Source organism: Rattus norvegicus, chromosome 2 (genome assembly GCF_036323735.1).
Source record: "Rattus norvegicus strain BN/NHsdMcwi chromosome 2, GRCr8, whole genome shotgun sequence".
NCBI lineage: Eukaryota > Metazoa > Chordata > Mammalia > Rodentia > Muridae > Rattus > Rattus norvegicus.
The window spans coordinates 244,269,156-244,281,028 of NC_086020.1; the positions used below are offsets into that span (position 1 = coordinate 244,269,156).

An 11,873-nucleotide genomic window follows, 5' to 3' on the forward strand; every position below is an offset into this window, starting at 1 on the left:
ATGTAATAAAAACCACTCTGCCAAAACCTTACTATGAGAAACTCACAGTGAACTAGATTAAATTTTACTTCATTTTTCTATTCATATAATTTTTTTCATGTTTTGATGAAAAGAGACAGCATAACTTAGCAGCTGAGAGGGCAAAAAGTCACTGTAACTCCCAGGGCCTTAATTTCCTCATCTGAATGGCAGGGGTAAAATTATATCACCTTAGAGGGCTGAGTGCTGAGTTAGCCCACGTGATACAGTTCCTTCCCCTGGTTCCATGTAAGCCATTGTTTCCCAGCTTAAGAGGAGTCATTGAATTCCGTGTAGATGAATTGATGGTATTGAATTCCTGATAATTATTTTATAGAATTCCTAAACGGATACAAGTAATCTCAAGTCCCCTGTAGAATAAAAGCTGCAAATAGAGCTCTCTAAACCTTCCCATGTCACGAGCTGATTGCATTTGGAAAAGAAAGTGGGCTTAGAACTAATTTATGATCAAGGAAAGCACTCCTTTTAGGTTAAGAATGAGGCCACTATCTGGTAACTACAGGTCATAAACTGGGAATGGACAGTTTATTGTAGGTGCCTGGGAACAGAAAATAAACAATGGACTCGTCTCTCTACACAAGAATTGGAAACAATGAGGCACAAGGCAGATGATTTGTCTCTGGACAGAACCGAGCTAACTCATGACATAAAGAGTATTGCTTTAAATTTAGAATGAACTAATGGACCTAGTAACAGATAATGAATGTTTAGCTGGGTGCTAGCCTTAATGGAAAGACATGCAAACCATGCTTCTGTAACTCCTTATGAGTCTGTGGCACGGATCATTGCCTTAAAGTCACTGTCAACTTACGGAATGTGAAATGCTTGGAGAACTATGTGAGCAACTATCCTGAGAAAGCATAAATACTAAGTGTTGGCATTTCACCTAGTCTCCGCCCCACAGTTACCTAGCAACAACCGGGTAAGCCTGACTCACTATAAAAGGGGCTGCTTGCCCCCTCCTCTCTCTCTTACTCTTGCTCTTCTTACTCTCGTCCCTCTCTCTCCCCATTTCCCACCCCCTCTATCTGCACATGTTCATGTCTGGCCTCTCCTCTCTCTCTCCCTCTGTCTCTCTGTCTCTCTGTCTCTCTCTCTCTGTGTCTCTGTGTGTGTGTGTCTCTCTGTCTCTGTCTCTCTGTCTCTCTCTGTCTCCCTCTCTATCTCTGTCTCTGCCTCTCTCTCTCTCTGTCTCCACTACCGCCTAAACTCCCCTCCCTATGCCTTAAATAAACTCTATTCTATGTGGCTGGTACCTGGGGGGTGGGGGAACGCCTCAGCATGGGTCCCTAGAGGCACCCCCTTCCCCCACCCATGCCTTGCCTCCTCCAAACATATCCCTGATTTGTTTATCTTTTTTATAAAACACAACACTAAGAACAGCAATAAAAAAGGCAATAAAGAGTCGATTTAGCCATTCTTTACTTAAAACAACAACAACGAAAACAAAACAAAACAAATAAACAAAAGTTTAATTGGAGCGGCCTTAAAGTTTCAGAGGTTTAGTCCATTATCATCATGGCAGGGAGCATGGTGTTGTAACGTGCAGACATGGTGTTGGAGAAGCAGCTGGGAGTTCTGCATCCGGATGCGCAGGCAGCACTGAGAAAGAGACTGGGGTGGACACAGGCTTTTGAAACCTCTAAGCCCTCCTCGAATGATACACTTCCACCAACAAGGTCGCACCTCTGAATCCTTCTCAAGCGGCTCCACTCCCTGATGACTAGGCCTACGGGCCTGGGTTAGCAGATTTTTCTAAAATGCCTCTGCATGTCAGGCTAACATGCTTTGTGTGCTACGGGAAGACAAATTCCTACTGTACTAATTCCCACATGTGTGATAGGCTCTCTGTAACGGAGGGGAGGGCCTAATCAAAAACAGAGAAGAGGCCCATTTAGATGGACAAGGACACTCCACTATTTAGCAAAGAGTTGGCGACAGAGCCATGTCCCCAGTCTCTTACCATAAGCCCCAGTTTGGAAAGGAATTAACGGTGTTGTAGGTTCTAGGAGCATTTTGTGATGCAATGCCCGTAAGTTTCAGCCATTTTGCAGAGTGAAAGGTCAAGCTTGGGTGAGGTGGAAATTTCCGGTTTCTTTGGAGACTCTGTTGTGTCAAGTGATGTTTTTCTGGAAACTGTCTCATGAGAGGATTTTTTTTCTGAAGCAGACACGTGGGAGGAGGTTTTGCTGAGAACAGACACGTGGTGTTTTACTGGAGGCAGCCTGGAAAAAGAGTGCGTGCCGCTTCGCTAGAGCAGATGCCTGAGAGTGCCGTGACGTTTGGAAAGGCATCCAATAGGCAGTGGATGACGCTGTGCTGGTCATCATTTGCTGTGAGCTCACAGAAAGAAACAGACCAAAAGCCTTCTGGTGGTGCTCTGCAGGTCTGGGCCCATTGGCAGAGACTCAAGGACTCTTTTGGATCGACCTGCCGTCGCTGGTTTGCGAGTGGTGTTTGTGAATGGATCGAGCTGTGGCCAAGGATTCCTGTGAACTGAACAGCTGATTCCCTGACAGCGTGGATCTGGTTTGCGCCAAAGAACTAGTTCTAAACAGGTCCACACCCTCCGTTGCCCTGTTAACCTTTCCTTTCTGCTACCTCTGGAGGGGAGGTTAAAGCACTTAAGAATCCTTATTAAAAGGTAGATTTTGAAAAAAAAAATCTAAGGCAAAGATTTTTCTTCACCTAGTTTCCGTTATTCTCGTCTGTTATTCTGTTATTTTGTTATTTTTCTGGCCAGGGTGCTGAGAAAGCCAGGATTGATCCATCTCCATTGATTAAGTCTGCAGTTCTTGGCACACAAGGTCCCCATCTATCTCTGTCTGTCTGTCTGTCTGTCTGTCTGTCTGTCTGTCTCTCTCTCTCTCTCTCTCTCTCTCTCTCTCTTTTCTGAATAGCTATTCTATGGCACTAATTCAGAGTGGCAAATGGGGTTAGATGTCTTCATAATAGTTTTTTTTTAATATTAGGCTAAATCATCACTGAGCTTCACTTTACCTTTGTCAGCTGGAATAAAGTAATGGAATTTTAAAATAATTTTCTTCCTTGATGTTACATCTTGGGGGGTAAGACCGATCTCCTGCCAGAGCAGTTTCGAAAGCCTTTCTATTGACTTGTTTCAGGAAGATTTCATTCTTACGTTCTTAGAATAGAAATAAATGATGTCAGGCTCGCCTAAGCAGCACATCATATTTAGCATCTTTCGAGGCCATTACCAGGAAAGCAGTAATGGAAATCAATTATACACATCTGTACTAGTCTTCTGGCAGCCACAGCCAATAAGGCCGTCGCGTGTTACACAGGCACAATTTTATCTTCGATTTTTAAAGTGCTTTCAGTGCTTTTATTGGTTTGCATTAAAAGGAAAACATTGTGATTTTTCAAAAATCAAAACCCTTGTGGGCAGGGTTGGGATCAGGGTTGGGGTCAGGGTAGGGATCAGGGTTGGAGTCAGGGTCAGGTCAGAGGGAGAGGTAAGGGTTGGGGTCAGGGTCAGGTCAGAGGGAGGGGTAAGGGTTGGGGTCAGGGTCAGGTCAGAGGGAGGGGTAAGGGTTGGGGTCAGGATCAGGTCAGAGGGAGGGGGAGGAGTCAAGTCAGGGGGAGGGGAGAGGGAGGGGCAGGAGCTGTAGTAGGCTGCATAGCCTACTACACAGTTTGCATAGCCCTCCCCTCCACAGAGCCCTGGATTCCATCCCCAGAACTCAATAAGCTTGTGTGGTGGCACACACCTGTAATCCTAACACTTAGGAGGTGGAAACAGGAAGATGAGAAATTCAAGGTCATCCTCAAATACTAACGAATTTGAGGCTAGCCTGGGCTACGTGAGACTCTGAAAACGCAAACAAACTTCCCGTCAACAAAATCTAAGTGCACACAAACAGTGATTATTCTTTCTCTTTCCTACAGTTAGTTGTATCTCTAGTCCACCTTAGTCAGAAAACTCTCTCTGCGGTCTGAGGTAAAGGCAGGCAAATGCAGGAGAGACCCCAAGTTTAGTGGCTGGAGTAGACACTCAAGGCTCGGTGGTAGCATTGGTTGGGCAGAGAGCTGGAGGCGGACATTCCTTGAGGTGGCTGATAGCTGCACATGCTCAGACCCACCGAGTCCACGCTGGCACTGGGTTAGGAGGTGACACTGTTGTCTCTAGAGATGGTCCCTCTGAGGGACCGGCAGACCGTGAACTTCAGGTGCCTCCTCTGTGCAAGTCATTAAAGCAAGTGTGGGGAGGGGTAGGCCTTACCCCTTGCCTTCCTTATCTCCAAGTAACTCAAAGTTTCTATCGGACTCTGTGCCATGCCTTCCTGGCAGAGAGGCACAGGAAGCTTCTCTGAGGTTACACGTGCTTCATTTTCAGATCTCCAGTGTGGAATAGACGGAAATCTCCTCTACAGGGCTCACTGTGGTTCACACACAGTCGTCTGCTACCCCCTGAGAAACCAGCTCTTAGATGCCGAAGTCTATCTTAAGGCCTTGCTTCATCTTCGACGTCTCAGAAGAGAGTAAGTGGGTGCTACTCTGGTAGTTTCTCGAAGGAAACGCGGGTCTCGACTCATCTAAAGCTCAACCTTTTAAAACTCAAAAACCTACTGGTTTCAAGAGTCTACTGCCGAATCTAAAATATGGCTATTCCTCTTTTTAATTTTTATTTATGTGTATATATGTGCACCTCCTTGTCTGCGTATGTGCTCATGGACCCTAGAAGAATGCTTTAGACCCCCTGGAGCTGGAGTTTCAGGTAGGTGTGACTTGCCCGGTTCAATACTGGGAACTGAACTTGGGTCTTCTTAACCAATGAGCCATCTGTCAGGCTCTGTTTAACTATTTCTTTTATAGCCTGCTACCCCTGGAGTCAACAGATACCTTGACCAAGCAGAAGAGCCCTGAATGAGGAAGTGTGAAGGAATGGGCCAAGGAGGAGTCAGAAGAGAGGACTGGAAGGAACCTGGTAATGCCTGAGCAGTCTTTATTCCCCTGGGAGTTCTAGGATAAAGGCTCTTGTGGTTTTCTTCTGTCTTCTTCCTCTTCTTCTGCCTCAACTCTTCGCTTTCCTCTCCTTGCACCCCACTTTCCTCATTGCCCTCTGCTTCTCTGAAATCCCAACTCATTCTACCTTCATCTGGTGTATCTGTAGACAATGACCCATCTAATTCTCCCTTCTGCCATTGTACGTCAATGCTGGAGACATTTCTGCTCGGATCGAGAATCACTTCCACGTAAGACACCCACGTAGACTCCATCTTTCACCCACAGTTTAAAACTTGTCTCACTTTTCTCTTCCTCTCTGTGGAAGGCAGCCCTCCGCTGCACTCAGTGTCCTTCAGTGTTTTGACTTCTTGCTCTGCCTGGGCCCTGTGCTTGGTTGCCTTGGAAATAGCTCGGATTCAATCCTGCCCAAACCCGATACCTACCATGGACAGCGGCAGCCTGAGCGTGCGCCCTTTGATGTAAGAATTTCTGTAGCTTCCTCTCCCCCTGCTCTGACCATCCCCTTTGATCTCTAGCTTACATCCGTCCTGATTTAGCTTCATGCTCTCGCTCTCAGATTCCAGCCTGTTTCTTGGGTGAATAGATTTTGGACGTTATGGTCTCCCTCTGACTCTGAGCATCCTTTGGAGTTCTGTTGTTCATCCTGTGATCTGGGGATGGAAATTCTGCTCGCCAAGGTTCCCATCTAACTTTGTGGAATGGGGGAAGGGCTCCGATCAACTAGCTTTGCTGCTTGCAAGCTTGTGTGCACTGTCTTGACGTTAATGATAATTTTATTCTGCTTATTTCTCACTTTCTGGTCTGCAGGGATTTCTCACTGTCTACAAGAGAAAGTTTAAATACATTGGTCTTATTTAAGCCTTACTGCATTCTATGATCCCAGCAGTCTGGCTGTATGGCTAACGGCAGCCCTAAAAGAGTTATGGCGAGGCTGAAAAGATGGCTCAGTGGTTAAGAGCACTTAGTCGAGTCACATTAGTGAATTCCAGGTTCAGTGAGAGACATTGTCTTCAAAATTAAGGCGGATAGAGATAGAGGAAGACACCTGATGTCTACCTCTGGCCTGCCCCGTGAACACATGTGAACACACACACACACACACATACACCACATATACACATACATACACACACATGCACACACTCTCATACACATACACATATACACAATACATATACACTCACACACATACACACACAGCACACACACATGCACATATACATACACACATATATACACATAAACACACATATACACATACACACATATACACACATATACACATACACACGCACATATACATACACACATAAACACACATATACACATACACACATATACACACATACACACACGCTCACACACATGCACACACAGGCGCACATACACAGGCACATGCACTCATACACATACACACATACACAACACATAACACACTCACACACATACACACACAGCACACACACATGCACATATACATACACACATATATACACATAAACACACATATACACATACACACATATACACACATACACACACGCTCACACACATGCACACACAGGCGCACATACACAGGCACATGCACTCATACACATACACACATACACAACACATAACACACTCACACACATTCACACACAGGCACACACACACTGCAGAACCCTCAGTGACTCCACTAAAGCATTCTGAAACATTCTGATTATTGTCTCTCCAGCATCTCTTGCTTTTGGATAGATCTTCTGAGACATCTGAAATAGCCTCCACCTGAGCAGACATCCACTCTTGGAAACATCCCTTGTTCAAACTTGAGCTTAAATTACTTTCTGAAGATTTCTCATGGGCAGATCAATTCTCGTTCACTGAAAACCAAAGCAATAATCAGAAGTAAAATAATGTCTCATCGTAATCGTGTAAACAGGAGCATGAAGCATTATGACATCCACATATACTGGTTGCATATAAGTAATCTTATCATCTGGTACAGCAATCAGGGTGTTGAGGTTCTGAGAGGTTCCCATGGAGAAATAAAACGTGTTTTTAAATTGTGTGACAAAGATGCTAATGACCCCTGAAGCCATGGTTCCCTTCTCTTTTCCTGGTTTCCCTTTCCTCGGTCTGTTGCTAGTCAGCTTCCCCCGGGCATTCTATGACCCTTGCAGTCTTTGCTGGCGTCTTCAGCAGCCATCCCTTGGGTCTTTCCTCACTGCGTGCTCCCCTAAGCCCAGCTTTCTAGTTTTCTCATCCTAAACCTGGTGTACTGTTGCTCCCCAAGTGATTTCAAAGATCTGCTTTTGATTCACGACATTGCTTTCCACTTTTAATGCGTTTGCTAGCTAGCTCATTTCCAAGTCTGTCAAACTCAAGGCCTATGGGCTTCATGCAGCCAGGGATAGTTATGAATGCAACTCAGTAGCAACTTAAAGCACCGAGATTGCTCTGAACTCTTTAACTGGATTTTCCAGTCCTTTAGAATCATTTACCGTTGGCAACACTGTTTCAATGTTCAATGGTTGACCACACTTGATCAACACGTTTGTAGCTTGGATATTCTGTATATAGCTTAGACTTCAAATGTCCCAGGGTGAATTCACTGTTCATCCTCCCTGCTCCTGTATTCAGCGCTTGCCACAGAAGCCTCATCTCTGGAGCCATACATTTTGAGATAATCTTCAGATGCTCCTCCAATTCTCACAACACCCATTCTCTCCCTTCCTGACACACTTGACATCTCACTGTGACCTCAAAAAAATTTTACCGTGCTGTTGGAAGCCCTGCAAACTGACCCCTACTTGACCTCCAGCCCTGTTGCGTGCCTCCAATCTCCTCTCCACTTCTCAGCTCTCACAACTCGATTTTTCAGACCACGCATTGTTAGGTTTACTGGGATTATTCACAGGAGGGCTTAAAGATCACCCATCACAGTCACAATTTACCCAATTATGCCTTAATTATGTTAGCTTCCCCTAGGCTGTTTCTACTGCTTGCCACATACTATTCTTTCCTGCTTTGTCCTATTAAAGAGCGGTAGAATGCGCAGCTTTGGAAGGAGTGTGATTCTGAACTAATAGCACTTGGAAAAGTAGCATCTGTATAAGGATTCTCAGACTGACCCTTGCCTCTCCTGGAAGGCCAGTGGTAATCTCCCTGAGGATGATACTTTCCCTATCCCAGAAGGGAAGTCATGATCTTAACTTTTTAAAATTATCAAATTAACTAAATAGCTTAGTGTGTATGTGTCCTGTGTGTGTGTTTGGGAATGTGTTTTCTCTAGCACTTGTGTGGAGGTCAGAGGACTACTTGGAGGAGTCAGTTTTCTCTTTCTACCACATGAGTACCGGGAAGCAAACGTTCTGCTTGGCAGAAAGCACCTATACTGCTGAGCTATATCCAGTCAAGGATGGGAAATTTGGTAGTTAATTTTGACCTCCAGTTGATGGAATTTGGAATTTCCCAGGTGACAAATGATGGCTGTGAGGATGTTTCCAGAGTAGTTTAACAGAAAGAAGACCCACCCTGAATGTAGCTGGGTCCCTGGACTGAACAGAAAGTGTGTGTGCTTGTGTGTGTGTGTGTTGGGGGGGGGGGTTGGTTTCAATGCTTTGAATTAATCCAGCTTCCCAAATCGGGAATCTGTGAGTCCAAACATTGAAGTTCCTCGTCCACAATTGGGTTTTGATGGATCAATAAAGAGCCATCAGCTCTTTAAACTGAGGTGGGACCTTTAGATTTGCACGGACTAGGAACTAGGAGAAAGTAAGGAGGAGAATCATCATGACTCAAGGGAGAAGGTCGGGATGTAAGAGCTGCAGGAGAGAAAGCCAACCAGTCACTGGCCACATCTTGAATTGGGCCTTGGTTAGCAGGGAAAGGTTTAGGAGTCTTAGGAGTATGGGATAGGGGCTAGTCATGGCAGGTCCAAAACTAACTCGTGTGTGTGTGTGTGTGTGTGTGTGTGTGTGTGTGTGTGTGTGTTCCACTGGGAGCCAGAGCGGTTTAGGTAAACTTACCGCTACAACAAAGGACAAATGAAGAGGAGCGGCTGCGCTCTTCTCTCTCTCTCTTTCTCTCTCTCTCTCTCTCTCTCTCTCTCTCTCTCTCTCCTTCCCTCCCTCCCTCCCTCCCTCTCTCTCTCTCTGCTTGCTAACTGTGGGTAACATGACCAGTCACCCCATGCTCTGTGGCAGTGTGTTTCTCTCACGTTCTGTGGCCAGAACAAACTCCTTCTTGCTTAAGTTGCCTTTGTCACGAATGCCATGGCAAGCAGTAAAGTAGTCACCTCAGGATCTGTTCTGAGAAGTGAGGCTGTGCGTCCTAGTGTGGGTTCCATTGCTGTGAAGACACACCATGATCAAGACAGCTCTTATAAAGGAAACATTTAATTGGGACTGGCTTACAGGTTCAGAGGTTCAGTCCATTATCATCATGGTTGGAAGCATGGCAGCATTGGGTAGGCATGGTGCTGGAAAAGCCAAGAGTTCAACATCTTCTTCTGAAGGTAGCAGAGAGAAAACATAATGACCCTACATATCTTCCATGAATGGACCCTTCTTTATTCAAAGCAGCCTGCCCCCTTCCCCCATTAGCAAAAAAATAAGAAAAAAAGCTTCTAAAACAACACATGAAAAAATTAGCCTTTTTAAAAATTGTCAACACTGACAGATAAATTTAGAAATTCTATTAAAAAAATGTAGCTTTGTGAAAATGTTTAGCTTGTTTTCTTGCCAGAATATGCCTCTAAAGAGAAAGATGTCAGGCAGTGGAAATTATAACCACTCTGTTTTGCTATTTGCATGGATAGAAGTATTACAACATTAATTTGAAGTTTAGATTTTCTTGAAGTTATTGTGGAGATAAGAACAATGGAAATAGATCCTTTGTGAATTAAATAAAACCCAGAAGAGCAGGGAAGTGGATTTGGTGACAGAGTTACTTGTAGACCACTGTGGTGCTTTTTGTGCCCCTCGGCTCCCGAGGTCTCTACCTGGCAGTGACCAAGCAAGGTGAGAGGAATGAAGACTGAGAATAGACAAGACCACGCCCACAATCAACACGGACTGAGCATCTGTGTATCAGGTGTCCCGTGTGAGCATACGCATTTAGAAGATGTCCTTTAAACCCACCACAGCGCCAAGGAGTCAGCATTTCTGTTATCTCCACTTCCTGTCAAGAAAACCAGGGCACGGAAGGACTTGCCTATGGCTTCTTAGGTAGAAATGCCCACACTGAGAATAAAACCCATGCTAGCTTGCCCACAATGTCGCAGATCTCAGCACCATGCCATAAACGACTGGAGACCCATAGGACTCGGGTAGATTTACATTTAACATCAACTGCAAATAATGAGAAACGTACTGGCGGTCCACAGATAGACACTTAACGTGACCACATACAGCAGTTAGGTTCAACTTAACACATTCAACAAAGCAGGAAGTCAAGGAAAACATTTCCGGTCACGGTTGGTGACTGTTGGTCTTTGAAGGGCTGTACCTCTTAGGAATGCTTTTTAGACGATGAAAGGTCAGAGTACCAAGGTCAAGACGTAACTGAAAAGCCATAAAGTATTTGGCCCAGTGGAGGAAGCTATAGTGCTAAAATCGTAGAGAGGAAGGTAGAATCTTTGCAATAGTGTCAAGATCTTCAGAAAGGGTAGTTTCCAGTTTCCATGACAACATGGTCATGAAAGTTTCCAAATGTTTAACCTAAACCTATCCAATTTCCCTAATTATAAATTATTCGTACATGTTCAGTGTAACACTGCAGGGAAATGGTGACATTTGGGTAATTAATTAATTAGAGTAATTAGTGGCAAATTCTATAGGCTACAGCAGTCCATGAGTCTTCCAAGTGTTAAGGAAAAGCCAACCTCAAAGGCCTGGCTCAGATTTTGCATTTGGAATTCCCTGTGCAGTTCACCTCTCTCCTCTAAGCAACCCTTCTGCTTCTTTGCAGCTGTTCGTTAGGGAATGAGAGCACAGGCACTGGTTAGGCATTAAAGCAGGACTTCTGGTTGTGTCACCATGCTCCAGCATAGCGTTACATTTGTTCTGACTGACAGACGACCAGAAACAAATCATGACATCATGCTTCCTGTCAGGGTTCTGTATCCGTTACTTTTCCTGTTTGTGCGATGAAAATAAGATACCATGGGCAAAAGCAACACCTTAAAGGGAAAGAAAGTGTATTCTGGCTTTCAGTCCTAGAGGGCTACAGTCATTTACACCACCAAGTTCTTCCCCTTGGACTAAATAACAATCTCTTGGCCACATCCTAATGCAAAATTAATTTAGTTCACCCTCAAAAGTCCCCACAGTCTTTAAAGATCTCAGTATTATTTCTAAGTCCAAATTTCTTTGGCAGGCTCTTAATTGTGAATCCCCATGAAATAAAGCAAACAAATGAGAACCAAAAAAAAAAAAAAGACAAAGCAAAACAAAACAAAAACCCCAAATTATGTATTTTCTTTTCTCTTTTTTTTTCGGAGCTGGGGACCAAATACAGGGCCTTGGGCTTGCTAGGCAGGCGCTCTACCACTGAGCAAAATCCCCAACCACTCAAATTGTGTATTTTCAACGTGAAAATATACATTACCATTCCAAAAAGAAGCAACAAGGGTGTAGTGATAAAACCCAGGACCAAATCAAGACCTGGGCGCCATGGGCAGCCTATCTGGTGCTTCAGTCACGAAGGCCTGAATGGTTCTGCCCCTCTGGTTTAGCTGCCTGTAACAGGGCTGTTCTTGGGTTTGTTTGCATTGTGTGGGGTTTGACAACTGTGTGCTAAAACATCATCACCATTGTAGTCTTACCCCAAATCGGCTCGCTCCCTGAATTCTCTCTGCCCTG

At 44.7% G+C, this 11,873-nt stretch overlaps 1 long non-coding RNA gene across 1 annotated transcript; it reads left to right on the top strand.

Annotated features, from left to right (window-relative positions):
• The first annotated feature begins 1,258 nt into the window (after positions 1-1,258).
• Positions 1,259-6,647, top strand: LOC120100977 (uncharacterized). Its single transcript, XR_005501417.2, has 3 exons — positions 1,259-2,597; positions 4,397-4,777; positions 4,876-6,647. It is a non-coding gene; the product is annotated as an uncharacterized LOC120100977 (long non-coding RNA).
• Positions 6,648-11,873: the final 5,226 nt, after the last annotated feature.